Source organism: Schistocerca cancellata, chromosome 10, assembly GCF_023864275.1.
Source record: "Schistocerca cancellata isolate TAMUIC-IGC-003103 chromosome 10, iqSchCanc2.1, whole genome shotgun sequence".
Taxonomy (NCBI): domain Eukaryota; kingdom Metazoa; phylum Arthropoda; class Insecta; order Orthoptera; family Acrididae; genus Schistocerca; species Schistocerca cancellata.
Window position 1 is genome coordinate 164154336 of NC_064635.1, and position 19260 is coordinate 164173595.

The following is a 19260-nucleotide window of genomic DNA, read 5'->3' on the forward strand; positions in this document are numbered from 1 at the left end:
CGAGGATAATATTCAATTATAGATCAAGTCACTGTCCCCCTTTTACACTAGACCGAATTGAAGCGAACGCTAGGGATGGTGGGTGTTCATCGGAGGTGAGGGTATCATATGGAGTGCCCCAGGGAAGTGTGGTAGGTCCGCTGTTGTTTTCTATCTACATAAATGATCTTTTGGATAGGGTGGATAGCAATGTGCGGCTGTTTGCAGATGATGGTGTGATGTACGGGAAGGTGTCGTCGTTGAGTGACTGTAGGAGGATACAAGATGACTTGGACAGGATTTGTGACTGGTGTAAAGAATGGCAGCTAACTCTAAAAATAGATAAATGTAAATTAATGCAGATGAATATTAAAAAGAATCCTGTAACGTCTGAATACTCCATTAGTAGTGTAGCACTTGACACAGTCACGTCGATTAAATATTTGAGCGTAACATTGCAGAGTGATATGAAGTGGGACAAGCATGTAATGGCAGTTGCAGTTGTGGGGAAGGAGGATAGTCGTCTTCGGTTCATTGGTAGAATTTTGGGAAGATGTGGTTCATCTGTAAAGGAGACCGCTTATAAAATACTAATACGACCTATTCTTGAGTACTGCTAGAGCGTTTGGGATTCCTATCAGGTCAGATTGAGGGAGGACATAGAAGCAATCCAGAGGCGGGCTGCTAGATTTGTTACTGGTAGGTTTGATAATCACGCGAGTGTTACGGAAATGCTTCAGGAACTCGGGTGGGAGTCTCTGGAGGGAAGGAGGCGTTCTTTTCGTGAATCGCTACTGAGGAAATTTAGAGAACCAGCATTTGAGGCTGACTGCAGTACAATTTTACTGCCGCCAACTTACATTTCACGGAAAGACCACAAAGATAAGATAAGAGAGATAAGGGCATAGAGGCAGTCATTTTTCCCTCGTTCTGGTTGGGAGTGGAATAGGGAGAGAAGTTGCTAGTTGTGGTACAAGGCACCCTCCTCCACGCACCGTATGGTGGATTTCGGAGTATGTATGTAGTTGTAGATGTAGAATGCTCATTCGCAGACAATCTTCCAGTGATCAGTGCCATTCGCTTGTATCTGTATAGCATTTGCCGACCTGGGAAAAGCATTTGACAAAGTAAAATGGTGCAAAATGTTCGAAATTCTGAGAAAAATAGGGGTAATCAATAGGGAGAGACGCGTAATATACAATTTGTACGAGGGTAAGCCAATTATTATTTGCAAAGTAGTCATAAAATTTTGTTGAATCAATAGGAAACTTACAAGAATATCATTTTTCGACATAGTCTCCCTGCGTTTCAACGCACTTGCTCCATCGTTGTTCTAGCTTCCTGATGCCGTCACGAAAGGAGGTTCTCGGTTGAGCTGCGTGCCAGGAATGCACCGCTTCTGTCACTGTTTCGTCCGAGGCAAATCGACGGTGCCTTAATGTCAGAAGGGGCAAGATCGGTACTATATGGAGGATGATCCAGTACTTCAAATTTCAGTTTCTGGAGCGTTTCAGCTCTGTGGGCAACAGTGTGCAGACGGACCTTGTCGTGCTACAACACACGACCTTTTGACAGCAATCCTCGGCGTTTGCTTCGAATTGCAGCCTTTAGCCTGGCAGCAAGCATCTCACTGTAATGTAAACCGTCTATTGTTGTGCCCATTTCCCCATAATGTTCCAGTACTGGACCTTGTGCGTCCCAGAAAACCGGAAGCATCAGTTTTCCTGCGGACTGCTGGCTCTTGAACTTTTTCTTGCACGGCGAATTTGGAGGTTTCCATTCCATACTCTGCCGTTTACTCTCCGGCTCGTAATGATGGATCCATGTTTCGTTACCAGTAATGATCCTGTCTAAGAAGTTGTCCCCTTCGTTACCATGTTTTTTGACGATGTCCAAGCGCGTTTGTTTATGCAACTGTGTGAGTTATTTTGGGACCCATCTTGCACAAACTTCGTGAAATCCAAGTCTGTTGTGGATGATTTCGTAGACAAAACCGTGACTAATTTGCAGATGATGTACAACTTCGTCAATAGTTAATCGTCAGTTAATCGTCTGTCTAAGACAATCATTTCACGTGAACGCTCAATGGTTTCTTCATTAGTGGCGGTAAACGGTCGTCCGGCTCCTTCATCGTCCGTAACACTTGCGCGACCATTTCGGAATTTTTCAATCCATTCGTAGACACTCCGTTGACAAAACGCTGTTCCCGTAGTGCACAGAAAGTCTTCCATGAATTTCAGCGCTGATACGCCTTACGGCCACAAAAAAACGGATCGCTGAACGTTGCTCTTCTTTGGTGCAGACAGCGGAGCAGCCATGATTAACAGCACGGCAGCGATAACGAAACTAGCCTAGCAGCCTGAAAATTGCAAAGATATAACAACAAATAAACAAAGCATGCGATATCAACGTAAAACGACAGTACTACCAAAATAAACAACAAAAATATAACTAAATTGCCGATAATAATTGACTTACCCTCGTAAAACAGCCAAGAGGAAATAATAAGAGTGGACGACCAAGAACGAAGTGGTCGGGGTGAGAAGGATGCAATACAGGGATGTATGCTTTCGCCTATACTGTTCAATGTGTAAATCGAAGGAGCAGTGATGAAATAAAAAAAAAAAAGGTTCTGGAGCGGAATTAAAATTCGAGGTGAAAGGATATGAATGATACGATTCGCTGATGACATTGCTATCCTGATTGAAAGTGAAGAACAATTACATGATCTCATGAATGCAATGAGCAGAGTAATGAGCACAGAATTTGGACTGAGAGTAAATCGAATGAAGGCGAACGTAAGGAGGAGTAGCAGAAATGAGAACAGCGAGAAACTTAACATCAGGATTGATGGTCACGAAGGAATTCTGTTACGTAGGCAGCAAACTAGCCAATGACGGACGGAGCAAGGAGTACATCAAAAGCAGACTACAACTGATAAAAAGGGCATACCTGGCCAAGAGAAGTCTACTAGTATCAATCATAGGGTTTAAGTTGAGGAAGAAATTTCTGAGACTATACGTTTGGAGCACGGCATTGTAAGATAGTGAAACATGGACTGTGGGAAAACCGGAACAGAAGTCAATAGAAGCATTTGAGATGTGGGTGGTACAGACAAATGTTGAAAATCAGGTGGAGTGATAAGGTAAGGGCCAACGTCCTTGCCGCAGTGGTAACACCGGTTCCCGTCAGATCACCAAAGTTAAGTGCTGCCGGGCTGGGCTAGCACTTGGATGGGTGACCAACCGATCTCCCGAGCGCTGTTGGCAAGCGGGGTACTTGATTGAGAAGTAGCGGCTGCGGTCTCGGAAACTGACGTACGGCTGGGAGAGCGGTGTGCTGACCACATGCCCCTCCATATCCGCATCCAGTGACGGCTGTGGGTTCAGGATGACACGGCGGCCGGTCGGTACCGTGAGACCTTCGTGGCCTGTTCGGGAGGAGTTTAGTTTAGTTTTAGATAAGGTAAGGAATGAGGAGGTTTTGCGCAGAATCGCAGAAGAAAGATATATGTGTAAATCACTGACAAGAGACAGGATTGATAGAACGTCTGTTAAGACGTCAGGGAATGACTTCCATGGTGCTGGAGGGAGTTGTAGAGGGCAAGTGCCGAGGAGGACAGATATTGGAATACATCCATAGATTGTAAGTGCTACTCTGAGTACTCTGAGATGATGAGATGAAGAGGTTGGCACAGGAGAGGAATCCGTGGCGGTGTCGCATGAAACGAGTCAGAAGACTGATGACCGCCCCCCCCCCCCCAAAAAAAAGTGAAGGTTAGAGACATGGTTGCACCTAGGAAGTTAGTGACTGACCTGCACGTACAGGGCTATTACAAATGATTGAAGCGATTTCATAAGTTCACTGTAGCTCCATTCATTGACATATGGTCACGACACACTGCATACACGTAGAAAAACTCATAAAGTTTTGTTCGGCTGAAGCCGCACTTCAGGTTTCTGCCGCCAGAGCGCTCGAGAGCGCAGTGAGACAAAATGGTGACAGGAGCCGAGAAAGCGTATGTCATGCTTGAAATGCACTCACATCAGTCAGTGTCATAACAGTGCAACGACACTTCAGGACGAAGTTCAACAAAGATCCACCGACTCCTAACTCCATTCGGCGACGGTATGCGCGGTTTAAAGCTTCTGGATGCCCCTGTAAGGGGAAATCAACGGGTCGGCCTGCAGTGAGCGAAGAAACGGTTGAACGCGTGCGGGCAAGTTTCACGCGTAGCCCGCGGAAAATTGGCTCATGCCACAACTGGAGACCGACAGCGCCGACTTCATCTTTCAACAGGATGGTGCTCCACCGCACTTCCATCATGATGTTCGGCATTTCTTAAACAGGAGATTGGAAAACCGATGGATCGGTCGTGGTGGAGATCATGATCAGCAATTCATGTCATGGCCTCCACGCTCTCCCGACATAACCCCGTGCGATTTCTTTCTGTGGGGATATGTGAAAGATCCGGTGTTTAAACCTCCTCTACCAAGAAACGTGCCAGAACTGCGAGCTCGCATCAACGATGCTTTCGAACTCATTGATGGGGACATGCTGCGCCGAGTGTGGGAGGAACTTGATTATCGGCTTGATGTCTGCCGAATCACTAAAGGGGCACATATCGAACATTTGTGAATGCCTAAAAGAACGTTTTGAGTTTTTGTATGTGTGTGCAAAGCATTGTGAAAATATCTCAAATAATAAAGTTATTGTAGAGCTGTGAAATCGCTTCAATCATTTGTAATAACCCTGTACTTTTGTCTTCACTGCATTTTACACGATTGTTCAGTTTCAACCTAACGGGCCGTTCTTAACTACTATAAAGGCACTCCGTCTTCAGACCACAAGTGGCCCATCGGGATCATCTGACTGCCGTGTCATCCTCACCTGAGGATGCGGATAGGAGGGGCATGTGATCAGCACACCGCTCTCCCGGTCGTTACGATGGTTTTCTGTGACCGGAGCCGCTACTATTCGGTCGAGTAGCTCCTCAGTTGGCATCACGAGGGTGAGTGCACCCCGAAAACTGGCAACAGCGCATGGCGGCCCGGATGAAGCACTATAAAGGGGTTTGACGAAAATAAGAAACACCGCAATAAATACATGTTTGGTCTTAAAATGGAGATGCCAGCCAAACCTGCAGGTTGCGCTGTTGTACTTGACCCCCGAACGGCACCTGTGCAGCGTCCTCAATAGGTCACTAGTGCTCAGAACAGTGTCCTATGTAGCTGTGAATGCAGTACGTCGGAGATGAGTCAATTCGATATTGGGCAAATTGTCGGTGCTCTTACGAAGGGTGCTTACGGAACTAAGGGGGCCAAGTGTTTGGTGTTTCAAGAGCTACGTTATCGAAGCTTAACACCGCATACGGGAGGCGAGGGAAAACATGTAAGAGGTATGCGCTGTCTGCGATATGAGAATCGCTGACCAGAGAGCGGTGTTGACTGCAGTACGACCTGTGTAACTGTAGCAGTTAGTCGCTTGTCTGCGCTTGTCTGCAGTCTGCTCTGGTCGGGAATCTGCAGATGGAGTATTATTGTATAAGGTAAAGAAGCAGCGTCGCGCATATCTAGTAATGTATCTGAACTGTCATCCAAATGTTTTAAAAATGTCCTAATAATAATTTTGGTAATATAAAGTAATATTTTTTTTAAAAAAAGCACTCATTTCAAAAAATCTGTTGCTTCCTTTCACAAATCACAAATGTATAGGCCAGCATTGCACGGAGCTGTGCCGGAAAAATGTTAAGTAACAGCAGATATATTCGCCGTTTTTATTGAGGTAAGAATTTTTTGCTTTTTATTCAGAATGATCTTACAGGGCCACGACGCAGCACTGCTGTCGTCCAAATTTTACCAGGTTACTGAATTTATTTTTTTATTATGAGGCTTAAGAATTTTTCTGTTTCGTGCTTACATTAAATGAGAAAAGACTTTTGTGGGTACATTAAATGGGAACCAGTTTTGTTCTGAGGTCACACAAAAATGAGAATCGATATCCATAATAATTATTTTTAATTACAATTTAATAAATTTTGTAGGGAGGTTACACTGGGCGTGAATATTATTTATGTTCACATTTTCTGTTGAGAGGTTGTGGTGAATAATTTTACGTGTGGGGAGGTTACAAACATCATGCACTAAGTCACAACACGGACGAAAGTGCTTGTTGAATGATCGTGACGGACGGTCATTGAAGACGACTGTAACGAAAAATAAGAGGACGGCAGTTATAAAAGACGCTACAGAACTGAAAATCGCACTCGAGAACCCTGTCAGCAGCAAATCAGTACGAAGGATACTCCAGAAGCAGTGCATCGCAGGCTGAAATACCACAACCACTAATCAGTGATGAAGATGCCCGGGACAGGAAAACGTGGCGCCGAAGGCATGAAACCTGGACTATCGAGCAATGAAAGAGTCATTTGGTCGGATGAGTCTCGTTTCACACTGTTACCAGCTTCTAGCAGAGTTTACGTCCTAGGAGTAAATGTGGAAGAGTTTCGGTGATGATCGGCGAAGCCATATCGTAGTATTCCATGGGTCACATGGTTACCCTGCAAAGTCCCATTACTGCCCAGGGCTATGTGACCATTTTCGCTGATCAGGTCCGTCCCCTGGTACAATATTTGTTCCCCAGTGGTGAAGCTGCTTTCCGCCGGCCGCGGTGGCCGTGCGGTTCTAGGAGCTCCAGTCTGGAGCCGCGCTGTTGCTACGGTCGCAGGTTCGAATCCTGCCTCGGGCATAGGTGTATGTGATGTCCTTAGGTTAGTTAGGTTTAAGTAGTTCTAATTTCTAGGGGACTGATGACCACAGCAGTTGGGTCCCATAGTGCTCAGAGCCATTTGAACGATTTTGAAGCTGCTTTCCAAGACGGTGTGCCGGCTGTCCACACAGCTCTCATCGTCTACAACTGGTTTTGAGAGCACGAGGGTTTTTTGTCGCATCCCCCCTGCCCACTACAGTCACAATATCTCAATATTATTGGGGTTTTGTGGTCTACTTTGGAGAAAAGGGTGCAGATCGATTTCCACCCCCATCGTCGTTACCTGAATAAACCACTATTTTTCAGGAAGAATGTTATAATATTCCCTTGGAAAGCGTAGGGGATCTGCTTTTATCAATTCCGAGACTACTGGAAGGTGTTTTGAATGGTTGGTTGGTTGGTTTGGGGAAGGAGACGAGACAGCGAGGTCATCGGTCTCATCGGATTAGGGAAGGATGGGGAAGGAAGACGGCCGTGCCCTTTCAGAGGAACCATCCCGGCATTTGCCTGGAGTGATTTAGGGAAATCACGGAAAACCTAAATCAGGATGGCCGGACGCGGGATGGAACCGTCGTCCTCCCGAATTGTTTTGAATGCCAACGGTTTTCCTACACCATATTATGCACGGTAATGTGAAGTGTTTTTGGTGTTTCCATATTCCAACCACTGTATCTCTCGATATATCGACACCATGTAGACACACTTATATCATAGCTCCCAATATCCACCGTAGCAGGTGGAAGTACGAACAGGAATGAACCCAATTATAAGTACAAAATTGTTAAGGCTTTCGTGGCCACTTGTTGACAAACTGCCTATTGGCTTCTGTCTCGGGTTGTTCGGCCGACGTTCATCTAATGATTTTTCTGACGTTTCGCCAGCACGAGTGGCTGGCATTGTCAAAGCTTCACACACCGGCAATGGAGGGTGAAGCTTTGACAATGCCAGCCACTCGTGCTGGCGAAACGTCAGAAAAATCATTAGATGAACGTCGGCCGAAGAACCCGAGACAGAAGCCAATAGGCAGTTTGCCAATTATAAGTAATAGACACAGTCGTTTCGATAGTGAGCGCATACTCGTAAAGCGTCAAATTTAAAAACATTAACCATGGACTTTCCCGTCGTTGGAATGGCTTGCCTCAGCGATACAAATAACTGTACCGTAGATGCAACCACAGTGGAGTTGGAAAGTCATCAGATGACCAAAACGAATTCCAAAATGATTCAGATAAGTTATCTGAACGGTGCGAAAAGTGGCAATTGACCCTAATAAAGAAAACTGTGAAGGTATTCACGTGAGTACTAAAAGAAATATGCTAAATTTCGATTACTCGGTAAGTCACACAAATCTGAAGGCTGTCAATTCAACCAGACACTTAGAGATTACTATTACAAATAACCTAAATTGGAACGATAACATAGATAATGTTGTGGGTAGAGCAAACAAAAGACTGCGATCCATTGGCAGAACACTTAGAAGGTGCAACAGGTCTACTAAAGAGACTCCTTACACCACGCTTGTCCGCCCTATTCTGGAGTATTGCTGTGCGGTGTGGGATCCTCATCAGGTGGGACTGACGGATGACATCGAAAAAGTTCAAAGAAGGTGAGCTCATTTTCTCCTCCGATTTCGAAAACATTCTGTTGGCACCCACCTACATACGGACAAATGATCATCACGATAAAGTAACAGAAATCAGGGCTCACACAGAAAAATTTAAGTGTTCGTTTTTCCCGCACGCCGTTCGCAAATGAAACGGTAGAGAGACAGCTTGAAGGTGGTCCATTGAACCCTCTGCCACGCACTCTATTGTGAATAGCAGAGTAATCACGTAGATGTAGACGTAGATGAATGGAGGGTATCTGTTGAGAGGCCAGACAAACGTGTGGTTTATGAAGAGGGGCAGCAGCCTTTTCAGTAGTTACAGGTGCAAAAGTCTGGATGATTCACTGATCTGGCCTTCTAACATCAACCGAAATGGCGTTGCTGCGCTGATACTGCGAACGGCTGAAAACTGGGGGAAATTACAGCCCTAATTTTTTTAGAGAGTATGCAGCTCTACCGTACGGTTAAATGATGATGGGTAGAATATTTCAGAGGTAAAACAGTTGGCCATTCAGATCTCCTCAGAAGGATGTCGTCATCACGAGAAACAAAACTGGCATTCTAGGGATCGGGGCTTGGAGTGTTAGATCCCTTAATCGGACAGCTAGATTAGAGAATTTAAAACGGAAATGGATAAGTTGAAGTTAGAATTAATGGGGATTAATGAAGTTCGTTGGAAGGAGGTACAAGACTTCTGGTCAGACGAATACAGGGAAAATACAAAATCACGTAGCGGTAATGCAGGATTAAGTTTAATAATGAATAACAAACCAGGAATGCGGGTAAGCTACTATGTACATAGTAAAAGAATCATCGTAGCCAAGATAGACACAAACCACACATTCACCATAGTAGTACAAGTTTACATGCCAACTAGCTCTGTAGATGATGAAGAGAATGAAACAATGTATGATGTGATAAAATAAATTATTCAGATAGTTAAGGGAGAAGGAAACTTAATTTTGAAGGGAGGACGGGAACTCGATAGTAGGAGAAGGGAGAGAAAGAAAAATATTAGGTCAATATGATGTTGGGGGAAGGAATGTAAGAGGAAGTCACCTGGTAGAATTTTACACAGAGCATAATTTAATCATAGCTAACACTTGGTTTAGAAATCATGAAAGAAGGCTGTATACGTGGAAGAGATTTGGGGACAGCGGAAGGTTTCAGATAGATTATATAAAGGTAGGACAGAGATTTTGGAACCAGATCTTAAATTGTAAGACATTTTCGGGACCAGATGTGAACTTTGACCTCAATTTATTGGTTATGAACTGCGGATTAAAACTAAAGTAATTGTAAAAAGGAAAGAAATTAAGAGCATGGGACCTGGATAACTTGAAAGAATCATAGATTGTTGAGAGTTTCAGAGGGAGTATTAGGCAACGTTTCACTAGAACAGTGGAAAGCAATACTTTAGAAGTCGAATCGGTAGGTTTGAAAGGTGAGTTTGTGAAGGCGGCAGAGGATGAAATAGATAAACAGGCATGCCCTAGTAGAAATCTATGGACAACACAAGAGATACTCAGTTTAACTGATGAAAGGAGAAAATATCAGAATTCAGGAGATGAAGCAGACTTCTAAAAAATGAGATTGCTAGGAATTGCAGAATGGCTGTGCAGGAATGTCACTAGGGAAAAGATAGTTACCGCGTAAAGGAAAATTAAATAGGTCTTTGGAGAAAAGAGAAGCAGCTGCATTAAATAATTTTGCAACCGAGTCTGTTTTTGTTTTGAAACTCTTTTAAACCGGTTGCTGTACCAGCCTGCCATGATGGAATGGGAACATTTTTTCATCTGTATAAATGTCAAGAGCTCGGGTGGAAAATCATTCCTGACCAAAGAAGGGAATTTGAAAGGCGGAAGGAATATATGGAGGGCCTACATAAGGAAACGAAATTGGAAGCAACATTACAGATGTGAAAGACGATGTAGTTCAAGATGAGATGAGAGATATGATACCATGAGAAAAATTTGATGGAGCAGTGAAAGACGTAAATCGAAACACGACCCCGACAGTAGACGACATCCCGTCTGAATTGCTAATAGTCTTTGGAGAGCCAGCCATCATCTACATGGTGTACAACATGTACGGGAAAGGTGAATTACCCTCAGTTTTCAAGAAGAATATAATAATTGGAATTGTAAAGAAAGAAGGCGCTGTGAGCCTAGTAAGCTGTGATAGAAAATACTAACGCGAATTACTTATAGAAGAATGGAAAAACTGATCGAAACCGACCTCAGGAAAGACCAGTTTGGATTCCGAAGAAATGTAGGAACGTGTGAGGTTGATACTGACTCTACGACATATCTTAGAACATAGGTTAAGGACAGGCAAACCTATGTTTATAGCATTTGTAGACTTACACAAAGCTTTTGACATTGCTGACTGGAGTATCTCTTTGAAGTTCTGGAGGTAGCAGGGACTATTTACAGGGGCCGGCCGGGTTGGCCGAGCGGTTCTTGGCGCTTCAGTCTGGAACCGCTCGACCGCTACGGTCGCAGGTTCGAATCCTGCCTCGGGCATGGGTGTGTGTGATGTCCTTAGATTAGTTAGGTTTAAGTAGTGCTAAGTTCTAGGGGACTGATGACCTCAGATGTTAAGTCCCATAGTACTCAGAGCCATTTGAACCATTTGAACTATTTACAGGCTATTTACAACCTATACAGAAACCGGACGGCAATCATAAGGGTCTAGGAGCATGAAAGGGAAGCAATGGTTTAAAAGGGAATGGAGCAAGGTTGTAGCCTATCCCCGTTGACGTTCAGTCTGTACACTGAGAAAGCCGTAACAAAAGAAATCAAAAGAAAAAATAACGTTCAGGGAGAAGAAATAAAAACTTTGAGATTTGCCGATGAAATTATAATTCTGTCAGAGACAGTGAAGGACTTGGAAAATCAGATGAATGGAATTGAGAGTGTCTTGAAAGGAGGATGTGAGATGAACATCAACAAAAGTAAAACGAGGATAGTGGAACGAATCAGATTACGAGGTTTGCTATTTGGGCAACAAAATACTCGTAACAGACAATGGCAAAAGTTGAGCGGATATGAAATGTAGGCTGGCAATGGCAAGGAAAGCGTTTCTCAAGAAGAGATATTTGTTAAGACTGAATATGGACTGAAGTATTAGGAGGTCTTTTCTGAAAGCATTGGTCTGGTGTGTATCCATGTATGGAAATGAAAAGAGGATGATAAACATTTTACAAGAAGGGAAGAGAACCTTTTGTAATGTGGCTTTACGGAAGGACGGTGAAGATTAGATGGGTAGATCAAGTAGCTAATGAGGTGGTACTGAATAGAATTGGGAAGACAAGAAAATTGTGGCACGACGTGAGCTGAAGAAGTGATCAGTTGGTGGGACACATTCTGAGACATCGAGGGATCACCAGTTTGGTATTGGAAGGAAGTGTGTGTGTGTGTGTGAGAGGGGGGGGGTGAGTTGAAACAGTAGAGGGAAAGCAAGAGAGGAGTACAGTAAGCTGATTCAAAAGGATGTAGGTCAAGGGCGTACCCAGGGTCTGAACTGGGGAGGGGGGGGGGGGGCAGGTCATACTAGTTTCAGGAAACAAGGACTCGAGACAACGTACAGCACTTCTTATTAAATGAAACAGTAAACCAGTGAAAAACTGCTTTTAATAAACATTTTAAATACAAGAATGCACTTGTAAAATCAGAGAAAACATGCAGCATTTCTTATTAAATAAAACAGTAAACTAGTGAAAAAACTGCGAATATCTTCTGGGGGGGGGGGGAGATGCCTCCCCCCCCCCCGCCCCGCCCCATGCCCCTCGCTGGGTACGCCCATGATGTAGGTTCCTTTAGTTGTACAGAAATGACAGGGCTTGCACAGGATAGAGTAGCTTGGGGAGAGCTGTAGTAAACCAGTCTTCGGACTGATGACGACAACAACAACAGTAATTTGTCGTTTCAAATGATGATGCTTTCACATTCTTCAGTTCCGTGCGAAATTAACATATTGTTCGCGGAACGCTAACCTGTCGCTTCGCTTTCATCACAGGTATGGTTTAAGTGCGTCGTTAATCCTGTGTATTGGGGGGCTGGTATCGTGTTTAATAGGGCTATTATGAACCTTATGAGAACGAATTACAACTCACAGCGCTGACTTTTCCTGAAATCAGTGTTCCCGTCATGCTCCGCGCATACACAGTCACCAACTGCACCGAACTGAAATGAGACGCCACAGTACTGCCAACTTTGTCCGGACGGCGCGGCCGTGCAGCACGTCTGCGACAGTAAACCACAGCAGCAGAAGCAGGGACGTCTGACACAGAGGGGAACCCCCGAAATTGGCCGCAAAGTTCCTCGTGTGGCCGCGGCGGCCCTTCTGACAACTGCGAACTGTCTCTCCACTGGAGCCGTTGTCCTTGTGCCGGAATTACCTCGACATTCAGGAGATGCAGACCTCATACACAAGCACACTGACGGTTGGCAATGCGTCAGATTCTACCACCTGTATCACCACACACACACACACACACACACACACACACACACACACACAGAACACCATCGACAAACGTTCAGAGGTAGTAAAACCGACCAAGCCAGGAAAAATATCCGGTAAACATGGACTCTGAAATGCATTTCTTAAAAGCTACGAGCATTTATCCATCCGCGCTACTGTGAGACAAGTGCTCATAGTTATTAAGGGATGAATTTCGGAGCCCATGCTTACAGGACATTTTCTTGGTTTAGTACTGTGGTTCCCAACAGGTGGTCCGCGGACCCCAAGAGGTCCGCGAGCGATGCCAGAGGGGTCCGCAAGATGCTATTACAATAAAAAATATATTAAATATATTTCGTATGATAACAGATTTTTTGTTTTGGCCGCTTCCTGCATGAGCAGAGCTTTAGCGAACGCTGACTTCTGCGTCTAGCGTCTTCCTAGAGCCAATTGACACACCTTGTATGAAATTAGTGTTTCCTTATTTTTCTGATATGTCTTCTCAATGCAATCTCAAGTGTGGTACACTTGAAAGACTAATACATTCAGTTTTAATTTTTTCCTATCATTTTCAGTTCATACTCAATTTTTATTTTTTTAAGGAGTTTCTTATACTAAACACCCAGATTTGAAGACAAAGATTTTGAGCAATAATCAAAAATTTAACAATACCAATTATGGCTAAATTGAAAAAGTTTTAAGCTCAATATTTTTTCAATAATGAATATGTCAATGTTTTTTCTATGTACCAAAAATAGAAAACGTAAAAAACGACACTAATTTGGCTTTTTTAGGTACTTGACACTATGATATGACAAGGTACCAATCATGCTCGATGAGGGAGTCCTCGAGAAAATTTTCTTGGGAACCCCTGGTTTAGTTCATACTACCTCCTCCGAAAATACGGAAAGCGAGCAGCTTGCAGCAGAAGATAAATTCCGTCGACAGGCGCTGCAGGACCAATTCGTGCTGGCTGGGGTGGCCGTGCGGTTCAAGGCGCTACAGTCTGGAACCAAGCGACCGCTACGATCGCAGGTTAGAATCCTGCCTCGGTTGGTTGGTTGGTTGGTTGGTTGTTTTGGGGAAGGAGACCAGACAGCGTGGTCATCGGTCTCATCGGATTAGGGAAGGATGGGGAAGGAAGTCGGCCGTGCCCTTTCAGAGGAACCATCCCGGCATTTGCCTGGAGTGATTTAGGGAAATCACGGAAAACCTAAATTAGGATGGCCGGACGCGGGATTGAACCGTCGTCCTTCCGAATGCGTCCTGCCTCGGGCATGGATGTGTGTGATGTCCTTAGGTTAGTTAGGTTTAATTAGTTCTAAGTTCTAGGTGACTGATGACCTCAGAAGTTAAGTCTCATAGTGCTCAGAGCCATTTTAACCATTTTTTTTGGACCAATCCGTACCGACAGACCGCCATCTCATCTTCCACCAGTGCCATCACTAGATGCGGTTTGGGGGAGCGTGTGGGAAGCACACTGCTCTCCCAACTGTTGGCCGTTTTCGTAACGCTTTTGAACCGCAACTTTCTCTGCCTCGTGATGACTGGGTGTTGTGTGCTGTCCTTAGGTTAGTTAGGTTTAAGTAGTTCTAAGTTCTAAGGGACTGATGACCATAGCTGTTAAGTACCATAGTGCTCAGAGCCATGTTTTGAACCGCCACTACTCGCTCATGTAGCTCCTCAGCTAGAAAGGGGGCTGTCCTATTTACCAGACGATTTTCAACAAGTTTTGGCCGTAACTGTGAATGAGGTTGCGAATTTGATAAATGTAGTCAACCTCTGTACTATCGATGTAGTCATATTCTTTGTAAGTCTGTGTTTGTGACCAGAGATGTAGTCAGTGTACGGCAGAGAGCAGCAGTGTGTGATGGACAGTCTGAGTATGTACTTAGTTTGAAGAGAATGGACGATGACCTGCCGTATAGTGCAGGCAGCACTTTTTAAAAAGGGATTTTGTAAGAATATGTTTTAAGGAAAGTTTTTGATGAGACTATACCAGTGGAAGAAGGTAATACAGATCTTTATATACTGGGTGGTCCATCTGAAGTTTCGGATGAGATTATCTCGAAAACTATACATCGGGTAAAAATAGTGGGTAAGACAAGTTCGTAAGCTGGACATCAAATGATACAACACGTGACCTCCAGCCCCCGCACCCTTGTGTGGGGCGGGGGGCAACTTTTAAATCTTAAATGGAAACACCCATTTTTATTACAGATTCGGATTCTCCATAAAAAGTAATCACGTTTTGTCTGAAACATTTTTTAACCATTGACAGATAGCGCTGAAATGGAGAAAAAAGTAAAACTGACGAAGAACTCCGATTTATTTAGAATTATCCGAGAAAGACGCATCAAATCGATAAAAAAATGTGCTCCAATTCTTTCGTTATGCCAAATTAAGCTATGTTTGTACAAAATGTACTGTATCCTACTTTTAGCATTACCCAGGAACAACGACATTGACATAGTAGAATGATGTTCCCGTAGGGTGCTTCATTAGTGTGAGTCCCCTTGCCTCTCACAATTTGGGGTGCTTATTTAATGAAATTAGCCACAAATAAATTGTTCAAAATTATCCTCATTTGCTTCAATGCATAAAGACAATCGCCTGCGAAAGTTGTCCACAGTTTTGAGCAGCACATCCCGTGATATGGCTGCACACGCTCTTCGAATGCGTTGCTTCATATAGTTTCTGGTTGTGGGCTGTCTTTCATAAACAATATTTTTTAAATAACCCCACAAGAAAAAATCTGGAGATGTTAGGTTTGGTGAATGTGGAGGCCACTGAATTGGTCCGCCGCTTCCTATCCACCGACCAGGGTACCGTAAATTTAAAACGTTCCGCACATTTTTAGCATAATGGGGAGCTGCTCCGTCCTGTTGTAATCACATTCGTTGCCTAGTTTCTGAATCCGCGTCTTCCATTAGCTCCAACAAATCATCGCGGAGGAGTTGTAAATAAGAATCCCAATTAACCGCTCAAAATTCCACAATAGACCATTAACGACCATTTGTGTTGATTGTCAACGGGTCTGTGCCAGTGTGAATTGACAGGGGACCAACAATGACAATCATGACGATTTAATTCGCCATTGCTTTTGAATGTGGCTTCATCGGTGAACATAACGTATCTAAAAAAATCATTGTCACCTCTTATCATTTCCAAGGCCCACTGACAGAACTGCATGCTTATTTGCATATCTTTCGGCTTTAATGCCTGTGTCAGCGTGATATGATACGCATCATATGTGCCTTTAAAATCCTCAAAACAGTTGATTTCGGTATTCCAGTTTGTCTCTGAATCACACAACTAATTTCGGGATCCAGTTGAACACAGGCGAGAACGGTAAGGCTACGAGCGTCATTTTCATTGTATTCCCGATGACGAGGTGGACGGTGCACGTAATCCATTTCGAGCTCGTTGAGTGTAATTTCGAATAATGTTTTCGCTTGGATGTCGTCTGTTTGGGAAACGATCCACATACAATTACGCAGCTGCAGTATAACTGTTATGGCATTCACCTAAAATTAACATCATATCAACAATTTCTGTACGAGGATAGTGAGCCATGTTTCACTTAAGAATAATTTACTTTCGTCAATTGATGTTTACCGTTCACAATCTGAAAGTGAAGTGATGGCTGAATGTATTGCACCGACCTTTATACTGAGCCATAGTTCGCAGTTTGGTCACGGTAGCGCTGCAGTCGGGTGAGTAATGCAATTGTGAAGAGTTCCCTAACGAGATTTTATTACTATTCCGATTCCCTCCATCAAAAAGTGTATAAAAAAAGTTTAATTTGGCGTAATGAAAGAATTGGAGCACATTTTGTATCAATTTGATGCGTCCTTCTCGGATCATTCTAAATATATCGGAGTTTTTCCCCAATTTTAATTTTTCTCGATTTCAGCGCCATCTGTCAATGGTTTAAAAATGTTTCAGACAAAACTTGATTACTTTTTTATGGAGAATCCAAATATGCAATAAAAATGGTGGTTTCCAGTTAAGATTTAAAAGCTGCCTTCCGCCCCACCCCAGGGGTCGAGGGCTGGGGGTCACGTGTAGTATCATATGATGTCCCCCTTTGAGCTTACGAACTTGTATTACCCACTATTTTTACCCGATGTATAGTTTTCGAGATAATCTAATCCGAAACTTCAGATGGCCCACTCTATATATATATATATATTAGTAACTGTGTAGTTTCTTATTTTTAGAACATTGTGTATTGCTATAGAAATTGTATTGTGAAGCACTTGGACGTGTCTGATAACTGAAATAAGTGTCAAGAAAGGCAATTATACACAAGAAAGTTATTAAAAAATATTTTGCTAACTTACCTAGGTGGGAGAACTTTATGAAAAGGTGTATTTTTGTCGTGGATTAATGAGGCATAGTTAAAGTTGAAGTCTTGTTCTCATTTATGAGTCGTTAAGGGGATGTGTCCGCGAACACAAGGGGAAATCTTGAAAAAATTGTCAGTTTTCTAAACAGTGTAACTCAAAGAATAAGATTTGTAAGCCCACATAACGCTTACCTCTCTTAAGACATCTTTTTGGAACATTATTATGTATGAACCTCAGCTTTAGCTCTCAAACTTTTTTTAATTGTGTTTTTTGTTGCTAGAGAAATAAACCGTGCTAATTATTTATCTACATCATAGGTAAACATTACTCAAAATACAAACAAATTACAAGGTTTATTTTTTTCCTGTTAGTTCTTTACACTATTATCTTTATAGCAGACTGTTGAAAAGATGATGCTTTCGTAAACTTTCTTACAAAAAAATTTTATTTTGTCTTATGGCGTGTCAATAATAATATTGCAACCTGTCTGTTTCTTCATCAGCTAATTTCTTTCCCTTGAAATCCCTCTTCAAGTTCCTCAGTCTTGTACCTAACGACTTATGGACACGTGCAACACATTCCATTTTTTCAATTTTTGTGTCAGAATAAGGTTTGAATTCACCTTTTGGTACGCTTTTGAGTCTCCATTTCCTAGGTAAGATGTATACATCACACCATATTTCTCCATTGACCTGTGAAATATCTTCACGACACCTTCAGATTCCATTCCTCCTCTATAACCACTAAAATTAATAAAACATTTATGATTTTCAGTTCCACTAGTACAGCCAAGATAGTACTTAGTAATACACTACACATCGATGACATTATCGTTGTCCATGGAGGTAGCTGTCACTACACCATTTAGGGAACTATGGCCTCTTCGTTGTCAGGATGCATCCAGGGCTGCAGACATACATTTACTGATGTCATTCATGTCTACACTTTCCTGAACAGCATTTTTCATGCTATAATTTGCTACTTCTTCTAAAGTCTGCTGAATAATTTTATTGTACCTGTCAAACCTTGTAGGGGGAGGTAAGTCCATAAGAGCACAGAAAATTGTGCACTTCTGTACCCTTTGCCTATACACCTCATAGCATAAGCAAGTTTAATATTTGTGTTATACAATCACTGTTTAGTTACACCACAAGTATAACCACACTACAAACAAGTCTTAATTTTGTTGCACAACCTCTTCTGGCACGTATCTCTTCAACTACCTTCACACCACTATTGCCACAGTCCTTACGCTGCAAAGCTTTATTTGTTAGTGCAGATAAGTCAGAGAGTTCAACAATGACACAACCTGAATCAATAGCTGGTGCCTCTATATTATCAGCATTAATACTGTCAACCCATTGTCTAAGCATTTCAGTTTTAGTTTCGAAGCACTTGGAGTAGTAGAAGTTGATTCAAGTGTTGTATCATGTATTTCAGTATTAGCAGAGTTAATCTGTTTGGTGAACCGATTTAGATAAAATTTACGTTATTTAAGTCTTTCCACTGCTTTAGAGTGGGATAAGAAACTCACTCACAAATAAGAAACTCTCGCACGCAATTAATTCGATGTAAACAAAATATTCGCGCCAAAACAACACAGACAATGACTAAACTCACTGTATAAACAAAAATTATGCAACTGTAAAGATTTCGCAGGTTAACCAACGTAAGGGACTAAAAGGTCATAAAAACGAAACATTGAGAGCAAAACTTTATTTTTAACAGAGATGGCTGTGTGCCATGGGAACATCGTGGTGCGTGCAACCACTTTTAAATTCCTCCAGTTTTGGTACTTTCTGTTTGCTTTTCCTGGAGGTAAACTTTTTCTATTTCAGGAAAGTACAGAGAATTTTTAAGACAAGAATTAAAAAATCTATTATTGACATTTATACACGTACAGGTCCCCTAAGAATTAGTTCCCCATTTTCATTTACTTTCTCAGAACTGTGTTTGTATAAGGCATTGATCATCGCGCGTTGTTTACTGAGAAGCATTTATGTGAAAATTGGTAAGATACAGTCTTACATTGCACATCGCAAGTACGGCAAATGAAATTTGATTTTGGGCAGTCAGATCAATATTCCT

At 42.8% G+C, this 19260-nt stretch overlaps 1 protein-coding gene and 1 pseudogene across 1 annotated transcript in view; one reads left to right on the forward strand and one right to left on the reverse strand.

Moving 5' to 3' along the window:
• LOC126106220 (rap1 GTPase-activating protein 1-like) overlaps window positions 1–19260 on the reverse strand; it is a 397582-nt gene that overhangs the window by 47513 nt on the left and 330809 nt on the right. The window lies entirely within an intron of this gene.
• Window positions 3131–3248, forward strand: LOC126107154 (5S ribosomal RNA; annotated as a pseudogene).